We start from the raw sequence: 13,613 nt of genomic DNA, 5'->3' as shown, positions 1-13,613 counted from the left end.
AGATATATGACCCCTTTCTGTATGAGGTCAGTTATTCCGGTGTTTACTGGTAACTTTTTCGTATTAAATGAGAATGACAGTCTTCAGTAAGTATACGTACTCTAGAAGAAGATCCTAAAGGAACATTCCTGTAAACTACAGTTTCATACCTCCCAGGATCCTTAAGAAACTAAAGAATGTCTAATGTAGTGTAGTTTTTCGGTTATTGTAGATTTTTATGTGACTACATACGCTCTCTATTGTAAAAATTAAGTCACAAATCAGTATAAAGTATAGTATTCTAGCTCATACGATAACGTATCCAGAAGTGTGTCCCTTGCTGGCTTCTTGACGCATTGCTATTGCAGTGGGTAACAAAAATCAGAGGGAGTGTCGCGACTGTTATGTTGGACTGTGGTACTAACATCAAATAACGATAAGTGAAATATATCGCAGTTTTCAGAAATCAAATAGTCATTCATAGTTGATATCTCAATTGACAGCAAGTCAAATAGTCAGTCAATCAATATGTCACTGCATTACTTCACTCATGAACGACGACCATCGAATCCGCCAAGTCACCCGAATCAAGCCAAGAGACCCCCCCCCCCCCCCCGGCACCAGGTTATGAGTTGCTCCGTTGTTCTGCCGAATATCCGGCTTATAGGATGGCGGACATCTGGTATCTGACCGAACAGCTATCATCCTTTTCATCTGTAGAGTATTGATCGCCAATATCGACACATCAGTCCAACATTTATCGTGTGTGGGTTTACTTGGAATAATTGCCATTAATTAATTACTGACGACTTTTTATTGAAAGGAAAAGCCTTGTCTATTACTACGTATATTAATAAAAAGAGAAACAATATTGGTTTTGAACCACTAGGTTCATCTTCGTGTAGGTGCTCACATTTGATTGATGTCATTTCTATTATGCTGACCACAGGATTGGGAATTGAATCTGTTTGTGAACTTATGGTGACGTAGAAAACAAAGATAATCACTAATTAAAGACCATTACAGAGAACTGTAACTGTAGTGCGAAACAAAGGACTGTGCGCTTAACTCTAGGTGGAGATGCAGATATGGCCAAGTTAGCACAGGGTAATAGTGAACGGAGATAGGTGTAAACTGGTCAAAAGACTTTATAATAACAGGAGAAAGTTTCTCTCACACAATCAGACCATTTGTTCAGTGAAATAGAAAATCTGTGGTAGGTGTTCGGATAGCGAGCTTGAACGACTCTTAGGTTAATAAAACCGTAGAGGAACTTCACGTTTTATTCCCCGACGAGTAACAGCGCATTACGTACGCTAGCTCCATATAATGTGATAAACACAGATAAATTATAATGAACATAGCACCTTTATCGTCCATTTCTGGCGTTCGACGTTGATGACCAACAATAAACTGTTAATGGCGACATTCGAGGTGATCCCATCGGACTACTGAGGCTTCGGTAAATCATACGCAGCTAACTACTTCTTCGATGCTCTGTAAAAGGGTTAACAGTGCTCTGCAGAAATCTACGGAAAATGCGATGGCTGTTGTATTTCACTATAATTCACAAATACTTGGAAGAATCGAGGCATCTTTCACTGTCAGAAATCTAGAAGTACTTATTTTGATTTATATACGAATACTGTTTATTAACTCTCAAAAATCTATCCCTCAGGATCTCTCTTACATCTGACAAGATTCCTTGGACCTTCTGTTTGTATGTATCATTTTAATTTGCGAAATATGTGAATTACTGTTGTTATTCATATAAAAATTATCTATAGTTATAATAATGCGTAGCAAAAAGTTGATAATGTACCTGGTACCAGTAGTACATACACTCACAGTAGCAATAAGTAGTAATAGTAACTGTCATAATTAACAACGTTGTTACAATACTTTTGTCTGTATTCGTACTTCGGTACATTTATTTCGCATAATACAACAGTATCGCGAAATGTTAAGTGTGTACTTACAGAAAGACCTATGTCATTATTACAGAAAGAGCTATATCTACAGCAGTGGAAATACATAAAGTAATAACACAAAATTAGAGGATGAGACTCGAGAAAGAAGATAATGAAACTGAGATTAGGAAAATGGTAATGTGTTGACGAAGTGACAGACAAATTAGATCACTCTTAGAGAGAAGGAAGACAGTTTGGATGATACGGGAAAGTTACACTGATAATATCAGGGAAAGTTTAATAGTCATCTTGTATGCAGACGTATTGCTAAATGGAGAAGGAAATAGTAAATGCTAATGTACAAACAAGATACTACAAGTATCACATCTTGGATTGAAGTTACTGAATGTACGTTATACGTATGGACAGGTAATACGGCTACAAATGGCTAAGAAAGCAATGAAGAATTTAGAAAATATTAGATTGGCATAACCTGTCTTGTCATGCATTCCCTAATTTAGGGATCAGACAAACAATGTTTCTCTTAAAGCTGGAAATAATACTGAACACATTGAGTTTCAAGTTTTCACTATTTGTTTTGTGCTAAACTATAACATAGTAGTAGTGACTGGACAGAACTAATGACTTAACTAACTCTTTATTCGTGTAGAAATACTTTTCTCTACATTTCTGGGTAGCCAGTAACAGATTTTCTGCATATTCTGAAGTTTGCTCATCCTGTCTTAAACGCTCATATAAGGCAATGGTGACATCATTTAGAGTTAGTTGATAAGATGGCGTGGCAACATTAGTGAATATAGGTGGAACTGACCAAGTTTCATCTCAGTTGAGAACCGTGGTTTCTGCCCTTCTTCATACTTTCTTCATACTTTCATGAATGTGATATATGCATTCCACTCTTGTAACCATCCTTGTTACAGAGGCAGGAAAGCGACGAACCAGGGGTTGAACACTGAGATCTGATTCTTCACATGATTATTTCTTCTATTCCCAAAGGAGCTGTTGATATCAGTTTGTCAACCAGTTATCGAACCACATCAACGCACTGCTTGATAAATAAACCAACTTCATTTCTAACAGTAAGCTATGGAACCAATATTTCATGCCTTCCTGAAATCAAACTGGGTTACTCTGGTATCTTCTTGCTGTCCAACCATTTTTTCACGTCGTCATTCACTTTCGCCAACGAAGAGAAGATAGAATTACTACAGATCAACGAAGAATAAAATTTTGTGTAACAGTGAACACAATAATGTACTATTTTTTACAATACGCTTTCATATAGTATTACTTTCAAACGACATGTAGCATTTCTACCTTCCATTCCTTGATAAACATTGTACTCACGCAAAGACGGTTAACTGGGTGATCAGAGTCCATTTACAGGGGTTCAAAACTGATGAGCTACGTATTTGACAGATGGCATTGTTTGAGATTTGACTTTTAAACATCTCTAAATGTACACATACTATGTAGAAAAATTGTTCCTAAATGATTAACAGCGAAACTGTCTGATTCATGTATCTGCGTACTGTCAACTCCACGAGTGGACGAACAAAATAATTCTGGGCAACTGCACTGAACGCTAGTATGCTTCTAATAACGCGTGTTTACGTGAATAGTATACTGTTATACGTTTTTGAAAAGCTGATGAGGAAAGGAAATGGTTTACTGAATAATAAAACACAGGGTGCTATTTAACAGCACATACTACTGCTCATATCTTTGAAACTATAAAAAAATTATGCTAGTTAGTGCACCTCTGGTAGCTAAACATTCTCTTGATATAATCGTTATGTCGCTCGTGGATAAAAAATATTTGGGGTCATTAAGATAAATGAGATAACTTGCGTACATTACATGCTCAATTCGGGCAAAATGTAATGTTATTAAAAAAACACTGATGCACATGCATGAGCATCAAATAGCGGAATATATTCAGAACTGATGAGCTACGTATTTGACAGATGGCATTGTTTGAGATTTGACTTTTTAACGTGTCTGAATGTACAACTACTATGTAGAAAAATTGTTCCTAAATGATTAACAGCGAAACTGTCTGATTCATGTATCTGCAACATATTGCGCCAAACCAAACAGTCCTTTGTTTGCAGGAATGTAAATGAGATCACATACATAATAGGTTAACGACTTTCTCTTCCACAATAAACTATTTTTACCTTCCGTCAACCATGCTGTTTTCATGAGATCAGGTACGGACTATGAAAATATTCAGATTTTTGTTCTTACATTCATTTAAATTTTGTTTTGAAACTATTGTTAATAATATATTCAGAAATACCTTTCCCTTACAGTTACTGTGATAGCATCCTTCCGCCAATTTCCACTGGGATTAATTTAAAGCCTTAGATTCATTGAATGCTTCGAACGTGGCTAACTGAGGTAAATTAATAAAATAGATTATAAGATGAAATTTACTCACCGAATCCTCCAGGACAATAACGTTGTTTTTAAGAAAAATAGAAATACTCATTACCTAATATACCAACTAACATACGTAATACAAGTCACAAAGAAGAAGAAGCCGCTGGAAAAGCTAGTACTATCCGTATATTTTTATTTATAGCGCGTTTTGAGGAAGGATCGTAACCTAGCATTTTGAAGTACAGCTCCAGTGTGTGCACAGTAGTATGGGTCACCGAGCACTGGTGTAGAGAGACAGAAATCACACATCTATAACTCGTATTTTCACTTTCTGAAATGACTGAATCTTACAATAGCTGTACTGCAGGGTGTGGAGGATCATGCATTTATGTCAGAAAAGGAACATATTTTAAATCGAGACATTATACTTTGAAAATGCAGCTATTGAGTTAACACAGCTGAAAATCAATAATAAATTAATCGGTTTGTGCGCATGTCGATCACTAACTGGTAGTACAGACACTTTCCTTCGGCAAATTAATAAAAGGTCTAGAAAATAACGAAATCATAAACGTCGACGTAATCTTGTGTGGAGGTATAAATGTAAACACAATTATCATAAATGAAACTTGTAACACCTTCCTTGTTCGTCAACGGTACGAGCAGGATTACTACAGTGACTGCAACAAAAATCAACCATGCGGCTACGAAGAGGAACAAGGAAAACTCCAATATACCTATAAAAGACGTGGACTCACAAATCAGATTTTTCCGTGCAATAACAGTAAAATCAAGTACTGAAAAATATCCACAAAATACATGCATACAAGAAACATTCATCGTAAATGTAAATATAAAATTTTTACAGAAAACTAACCATTGTTTGAAGAGAACTTTTAAAAGACGTTTTCAAAATTACCCACATCAGCATTAATTTCTCACAGGAGCAAATAGATAACAGCAGGTATTAGGAGGAACCCACAGAACCTCAAGTAACTATGCAGGGTTTCCCGGCGTAATAAGTTTTTGAAGTTTCTTCAGGTTTTCTGCGGGATCCTGAACAAAAATTGACTCGATATTTCGGCAATGCAACTGGTCGCCATCTTCAGGAGAATGCTGCTTATGCTGATGAGTCACGCCGAGAACTCAGTTCTCAGGGGGACTCATCAGCAGAAGCAGCATTCTCCTGAAGATGGCGACGAGCTGGATCGCCGAAATATGGAGTCAAGTTGATTTTAGGATCCGGCAGCAAACCCGAAGAGGCTTTCAAGAACCTCAATTACTTTGGTTCCCTGATAGAGAGTCACAGTGAGCCAGAGCTCTAAAATTTTTCTTATACGTAAAAAGAAAAAAGAATATATAGGAAGGTGCCGACTGGCGCAAAAAGTCTTTTAATGAAAAAGTAGTATACAACGCAGAAGATAAAAACAGAGCACCAGAGATGTCATTACACAGGAAACAGGAAGAGACAAACAGTTAGATACTTCTAAGGCCGGCAGAAACATTTATCTAGCTAACTACGTTAATGAACTTATTTTGAGTATTGCAGAGAATTTACAAGAAAACGATGAAAGACACTTAAAAACGTATATACCATGTACAATAATTTTACGACAATCACAGAGCCTGAAGACATTAATACAATACATAAATAAATAGGAAGTAGGAAGTCACTAGGCTTACATCAAGTATCATCAGTGCGTGTGGTAAAACAATGCATGGAGAGTATACGGGCTCCGTTAGCAAACATAAAAAAATGCATTATTCACATCAGTGAAATTTCCATACTACCTAAATCGGGCAAGAACTACGCTTCTGAAAAAAAAAAGGGTACAACAGAGAAACAGAGAACTAATAACCTAATTCTCTGCTTTCATTATTCTCAAAACTAATACAATCAGCTACAAAGGGTAATTAATTATCCAAGCAAATGCTATGTTCTTAGTGAAGTACAGTTTATTTACAAAGGCGTAAGTACAGAATCAGCTGTAGGAGAATTTAAAAATGTGGTACTTGCTGCTCTTGATGAAGATGAGTGAGTCACGGGTATATTTTTCGATCCTTCCAGGGCTTCTAGATTGTCGACCATGTGATTCTACTAAATAAACTAGAATCATTAGGAATAAGAGACACGACAATGATTGGTTCTGGTTATACCTAGCAGTTACAATACAAAGAGTACCTCAAATAAGGCTAAGCTTTTAGTGAAGTTCTTATCAGAACCAAAATACGTCAATATTAGACTACCTCAGAGCAGCATATCAGGCCCAATACATTTCCTGCTATTGATCAATGACTTTCCCTGTAGTGTCAGTCATGGAGAAAAATTCTCTTTGATGGTGACACCAATATTACAGTTGCTGAGAAAGGAAAACGATACTACCCTCAAGGAAAACAAATTAGCCCCTTAAGGACCTTTACAGTTGGTCATTATGCAATAGAATGATATAGAACGTAGAAAACACAAATTTTACGAAATTCCGTTCGATGAGAAATATACATATAATTATATAATAATATTAAATATATAACATTAATTCAGACGTAGATGGTATCTCTGTAGACTGAATAATGAACAAAATATTTCTTGGAATGGATGTTGTTTCTCAGCTGAGGTGGTGTTAAGATATTTACAAACATAATGTCATCCTTAGGTTTGTCTCTTAGGGTTCTGTCTTCTGTGTGCAACGGCCAGTCTTTCAGCTACATATCATTCATATGTACACTCAGTTCTAAGCTATGGAATTCTTTTCTTGGAACAAATTCCCAGCTTTAAACACTTTTTCATACTACAGGAACGAGCCACAAGATTAACAACCAAAAGTATATGTGGCATAACAACATAAAATACTACGACAGCTATAATAGATTGGTGTATGTAGACGCTGGAGAATTGCAGTGGGCCGGAAACCGCAGGTTTTATAATCAATTTTAACCTTTCACGTACGAAGCCTACGTAAACGTCTCTATGGCGACACGGCAGTGTTGTACAATTCTGTAGAAGATTACTATCTCGCATGCATCCGTTTGCATTTCGCAGCTGAAAGCTAGCAAAAGCGCCGGTAGCCTTCAGCGATCTTTTTACACCTGCTGACTACAGCTTTACTATGACAGATGTTCTCTCATGAGCCATTCTACTGGCCTAGTGATGCCAGTACGTCACGACGGACGAAATTTTACATTCATAATTATAAGCTAAATTACCCTTGTGTCATGCATCAAAGGGTATTCAATTTTTTACAACAGGCTGTGGTCTTAATAACATATTACCATATTAATTTTAGGCTCATAACGACAATACTTCCTCAAGTAGACGAAATTGCTTGAATTGAAGAATTAAATAAGTGACTAACAAGGTCATATCTCAGATGAAACTATATGATTTCAGAGACATTTCAAAGTCTCAGATATATATGGTTTATGCATGAGGCTGAAGTGAAAAATAAAAACTTGTACTAACGCTGGTCTTCGAACCCAGGTCTCTTGTTCACAAGGCAGATGCCCTAACCACTACGCCACCAGTGCAAACTGGCTTTGTACAAATGTGTAATGCCAACTGACCTGAGGACAGACGAGGGAGGCTTCTAGGGTAGTCCATCCTGTTGTGGAAAGCGACTGTGCCAGGGTGGCGTAGTGGTTAGTGCATCTGCCTCGTGAGCTGGGAACCCACGTTCGAATCCCTGCCTTAATACAAATTTTGATTCATTGCTTCACTCTGCATATAGGATGATATCCATTAGGTACAAGCCAGTGAAGGAGTTTGATGATGTGTCTAGCTTTATTTCTGAGAAACACTTGATTTTTACATAATAATTTTAATTTTTACTGACACTGTGATTTGTGCTAAGTAATACCATTTTCATTTTACTGCCTGAGTGGGTGAGGGCCTAAAAGCTATATATGTGTGTCATGTGAATCTTTGTACTTGTAAGTAACAGAGTAGAAGAGTGTGAGAATATGCGGATATGTGTTGCGTGTATAGCTCATATGCAGGGTGATTGTAACTAAAGTTAAACTTTCAAAACGCTGCTACCTTCAGGCCTCGACACATTTTCAAATCGTATAGTCAAGAACAGTATTTCCAAAAATGCAGAAAGTTGAGTTCTGCCAACTCGTCTAATAAAGGGTACCTAGGAAAGCTGCTTTCTCAGATCGCTAGACAACAATTCAAACAAATCGTATTATAGGAATTTATTACACAAGATAAACGAAAATACTTAACTTTGCGTCTTCAGAAAGGTGTGTCGCATGCAAATGGCAACACGCAAATAATCAATGTCCTTCACTGCATACAATTTCAATACAACCAAAACAATACATTTCATAAGTCACTGCCGGAGCGTTCGTAGGACGGCTCGTATTCAACCCGGGCCGCGCCGCTTATATTCTCTTGGTATAGAGGCCGCTCTTGTCTCGGAGTCATCCTAGAGAGGTGCTGGCTAGCGCGCTATTGGCTGACGTCGTCTCGCAGCCCTCTCTGTAGTAAAGTTTCTGGTCGACCTGTTGACGCTTGGCGTTACTAAGAAGGAAAAAAAAAACTACTTAATTTTTCCCGAACAGACCTTAAGGCACAACGGTACCGACCAGCCACCGTGTCTTACTCAGCCCATGGGCGTCACTGGATGCTGATATGGAGGGGCTTGTGGTCACCACACTTCTCTCCCGGCCGTGTGTCAGTTTCCGAGACCGGAGCCGCTACTGCTCAGTCAAGCAGTCAAGTAGTTCCTCAGTTTGTTTGCCTCACAAGGGCTGAGTGCACCCCGCTAGCCAAGATCACTCGGTAGACCGGATGGTCACCAACCCAAGTGCTAGCCCAGCCCGACAGCGCTTAACTTCGGTGATCTGACGGTTCGGATGGTCAACCACCCAAGTGCTGGCCCAGCCTGACAGCGCTTAACTTCGGTGACCTGACGGGAACCGGTGTTACCACTGCGGCAAGGCCGTTGGCTGCTTGGCATTACGCCGGAACTCAAAAACCACGTTAAAGCTGTGCAGAAGCACATTTATGGTGCATACAGGTAAGTTATGGTGATGATTTGAAAATAGGTCCAGGATCGAAACTAGTCATCCAGTGAATAAAAAAGTTAAATTTCCTACTTTCTCTGGTATTTCGTTCTACTGATTTACGTGAGTCGCTGACCTACAATTATTCCAGCATGCGGGAAGTTAGTAGCTGATGTGTTTGTTTCCATCTTAAAATCATTTGAAACTGACATCCGTGAAATAATTTCCCAGATTTTGTTTTTGGCAAAATTTTACAGTCTGGGAAGATTCGTGATTTTAATCTAAAAAAAATTTTCTCCTTTTTTACGAGTGCTTGCTTTTACAAGGTATTTTATGCCCAGCGAAGAAACCTTCATAGATACACTAGTGAACCAAACTATAATAGCAACCAGCTTAATAGCTTTTGTATTACTTACATTTCGATATCACGTCGAATGTGTCATGGATTTGGCAAGCCCACGGTAGGATTCTAAAGATATGTGTCAGACGTCTGCGCACAGGGCACTCATTTCCCGTAAATCACAAACAGATGGGTTTTCGGAGGGCCGCTGGAGCCCTGTATCATGCCAGATGTGTTTCTGTGGTTCATATCAGACGAATTTGTTTGCCCAAGTCATCCATGTGATTTCTGTGATGATCAAAGGACCTCTAGGACGGCCACGGATGTCACGTCACGGATCCCGCTTCACAACTGATTAGCTACGGACTGAGATTTGAGCTTTAGAAGTCAAAGCACTTGTATCAGTTGCTGTATACCAACAACGTTATCATGTGGCAAGAATGATCCATTGTGGCGTAGTTAACTGGACACGCGCCATGGTGTCAGAGCTCTTCCCATCAGGCTTTCCGTTTGGTTATTTCTGCAGTGTCTGTGTGCTGAAGGCTACTCTACCAATTATGCGTTGTTACTGCACTGTGCTTGGTCAACATAATGACGTTATCCTCCCTTCTCTGTGAGGACACTCTGCAGCTCAGGTGGTGTATGGCATTTAATTAAATGGTGTGCCCATGCTATATGCATCATCGGCTGTTCTTCCGAATTCCAATCTAGGTATTTCGTATTAGCCAGCCTTGGCTTCAGCTCTAGTGCCGTCACCGGCCAAGGTAAACTTTAAAAGTTTTTCACGTCTTCCCTGAAAATTATTCTGGGGTAACTATAGGTGGGGACAGGCATGGGGGAAATATTGGGGAGGACATTTGATGAAAATGGGTGACGGATGTCTTTGCGAGATTTAACTGGTCGCTGGAAAGTAGGTGTTAGAATAGGAGTGAAATGCGAGGAAGGAAGGAGAAATTGGGTGGGTGCCATCGTTTGGAATGGGATGGGTAGGGTACAGTATAAGAGCAGGTAAAAGGGAGGTCGTATCTTGGCGTTGTGTTGGGTGGTAAGGCAATTGAAATTCTGTAGGGAAAGTAGATTCCCCATTCGTCCCCGTTCCGCTTACAAATTTTCCTTGCCGCATCACGTGTCCGCAATGCCTCTACGTGGCATTCAGTCTTGTGGAGCGTCTTGGCCACAACGCTAAATGAAGCACGCACGGTGCAGTGGTTGGCGGGCGCCGAGAGCTCCGTTGCTTGCGAATCGGATGCCGTGTCGCCTGTACTAAGTTTAAAATACACGCATATAAATTTTGTGCTCACTCATGGCATTTACGAACATTCTGGAAATGCCTGCCATTGTTTTGCGAGCATTTGTTTCATCTACTCAAGAAATTATTCATCAGACAACATAATTCTCTTTGAGAAGTTGAATTAATTGTCTCGCACATGTTATCCTTGAGATCCTGTAACAGGTGCGGACTTCTTGTGCACACATTATCCATTAGCGCTCCCCACGAACAGAAATCGCACAATATTTTTGGTAGTAACTCCGTCATGGAATGCGTTGTGAACTACATGCAACAAAACATTGGCTGTATGAGCGCTTGCCAAATCCTGTTGAAAAATCACGAAGCTTCGTTAACTTTCACTCAATTCATTAAAAAAGGGTTGCAAATATTTAGCACATATCTGAGACTGATAATTGGGCATGGTATTCTTACCACTAAGTGCGCACCACACACCTATTTACTGATCCTGAAGGCGTTCTTCATGAAGCAGAATACGTCTATTGGCGCTTTAATGTCAATAGTTTTTGGAATTAACGTAGTCGCGTAAATGGAATGAAGCCTCTCCTGTTAACAGAAGACGTAGATCCATTTCATCGTGATTCACTAGTTGCAAATCTAATCGTGTGCACAGGATGACCAGGTTAAAGTTCATGTACTACCGTTGCTTTATATGGCCTTAGAGCAAATAACTTATCAGATCTTAGTACAGAGGTGCAAGAAATTTGCGTTTGCTGTGAAGTACACCTAAGAGACTTTTTAGGGATTTTTCCAGTCGGTACCCCATGTTGTTGAGATGGGTTTCTGTAGGCAGTGTACATTGACCATTACGCTTCTTGTCATTAGCAGTTCCCATTGTACGAAATTTATTCACTAATTTGTGAACTGCATCATGACTTGGAAACTGAAAACCTGGAAACTTCTGTTCAAACTGTCCCCTGAGCAGACCCTTCATGTGCCTACAGATTGTAAATAAACACTCGTTGTGGAACGAAATAATTCAGTCTTGCCATTGTTGCGTTTGCAGACTTCAATGTTACAGTCGTGATGTTGATTTCACTGTCCGAATGAATCTGGCCGAAAAGACACGTAGAGCGTCATTACCAGGGAGACGTGGGAGTGCCCGCAAACAATCCCGTATGTGCGCTCAAGAGGAAAATTTAAAATCTTGTTTACTAATGTTGTCAGTTTAAGTCCTGAGAAGCGACGAGGAGACATTATGACCATGGTAGATAACGTTAAGAATTATGCCTTGCTCAATCGTACGAAAATTTAGTTGACAGACGACGACAGGATTGAATGTCCTCTCGGCGACGTAAACTAATACAACCTTTTCATGCTTCCAGCAGCGTCAGGCGCTTCAAATCCCACCAGCTCTCGACTGAGCTCTCCTCGGCCGTACTCTAGTGGTAAATGAATGCTCTGTCGCCGTGGCCTGCCATGACATAGTTGCGTTGCTCTGACGTCACTGGTGCTTCCTTCCTCGACAACTTTGGTAATGTTATTGTCTCGCTTCAGTCGCACCCGCTTCAACCTCGCGGTGTCTGGATTGCAATCTGTGCTGAACTGCAAACCGCAATCCATCCTGACGGTGATTTCGGGTCCTTTTACATCTATAGTCTTCTTTTATGACGTTATCTCAATATCCTTTTGCCTTCTTAATGACAGAAGCTTCGTCGAATGTCATTCGGTGTCGATTTTATGAAGCGTTTTCTCCCATGGCTAATTTTACAGAATAGCGTAGGAGTAGCGTGTGAAGAACGATCTAGAGTTCAGGGCGCGTGTAGTGTATAAGCTACAATGCCACTGTTCCTGCTACTACATCGGCCAAACAGTACGTACTGTGGATCAACGCCTTACGGAACGCGATAGGGGTTTAAGCTGCCGCTGTCCTGAAAAACCAGCTGTAAAAGTAAACGCTTTAGAAAACAGACACCGAATTGACTTCGACGAAACATCCGTCATTATGATGACGAAGGGATATTGGTATAGCGTTATAGAAGAAGCTGAGAGAAGAGAGATCAAAATATCCGAAAACACCATCAATAAGGACGGCGGTTTGCAGCTCAGTGGAGCCTGTGACTAGGCCACCGCTAGTTTCAAACGGGCGCGGTGGACGCGAGACGTAAACATTACAACAGCTGGCGAGGAAAAGAGCACCAGTGACGTCAGTGTGAGCAGCACGACTATGTGACGGCGGGGCCACGGCGGCACGGCCGTAATTTTCCACTTGGCAATGGCCAAGCAGAGCTCGGTCGAAAGCTCGAGGGACTGTAACCACCTGACGTGGCTGGAAGCCCCAGAAGATTTCGTTAACAGGATTTTTTTAACAGATATTTTCATGTCGCTCCTATTTTTGAGACCGTATTTGTCATTCAACGTCAGTTCAACTCAATGCTCAGCATGTTTGGAATCATTTTTTCCGCCGGAATTGGCTGTTCAGTAGGCTAAATTTCGTACCTCATATGCCCAGATCATCTCTAAATCTGCGTTCCCTGTCATTCTGTACACACAATCTAACTAGTGTACCCATCAAATGCGATAAAACAAAATTGTGAATAAAGACATGCGTTACAGATAGATCGCGAGCCACGCTTTAATAATTTTGGATTCGATATAATGTACAATGCCAGGTGAAAGAGTGTAATTTTCGTGTCTAGGACTGTAATGGTCCAACAGGAAAAGAAATTCGGCAGACTTGAGCACA

This window comes from Schistocerca nitens, chromosome 6 (assembly GCF_023898315.1).
Source record: "Schistocerca nitens isolate TAMUIC-IGC-003100 chromosome 6, iqSchNite1.1, whole genome shotgun sequence".
Taxonomy (NCBI): domain Eukaryota; kingdom Metazoa; phylum Arthropoda; class Insecta; order Orthoptera; family Acrididae; genus Schistocerca; species Schistocerca nitens.
This window is presented reverse-complemented; position numbering follows the sequence as displayed.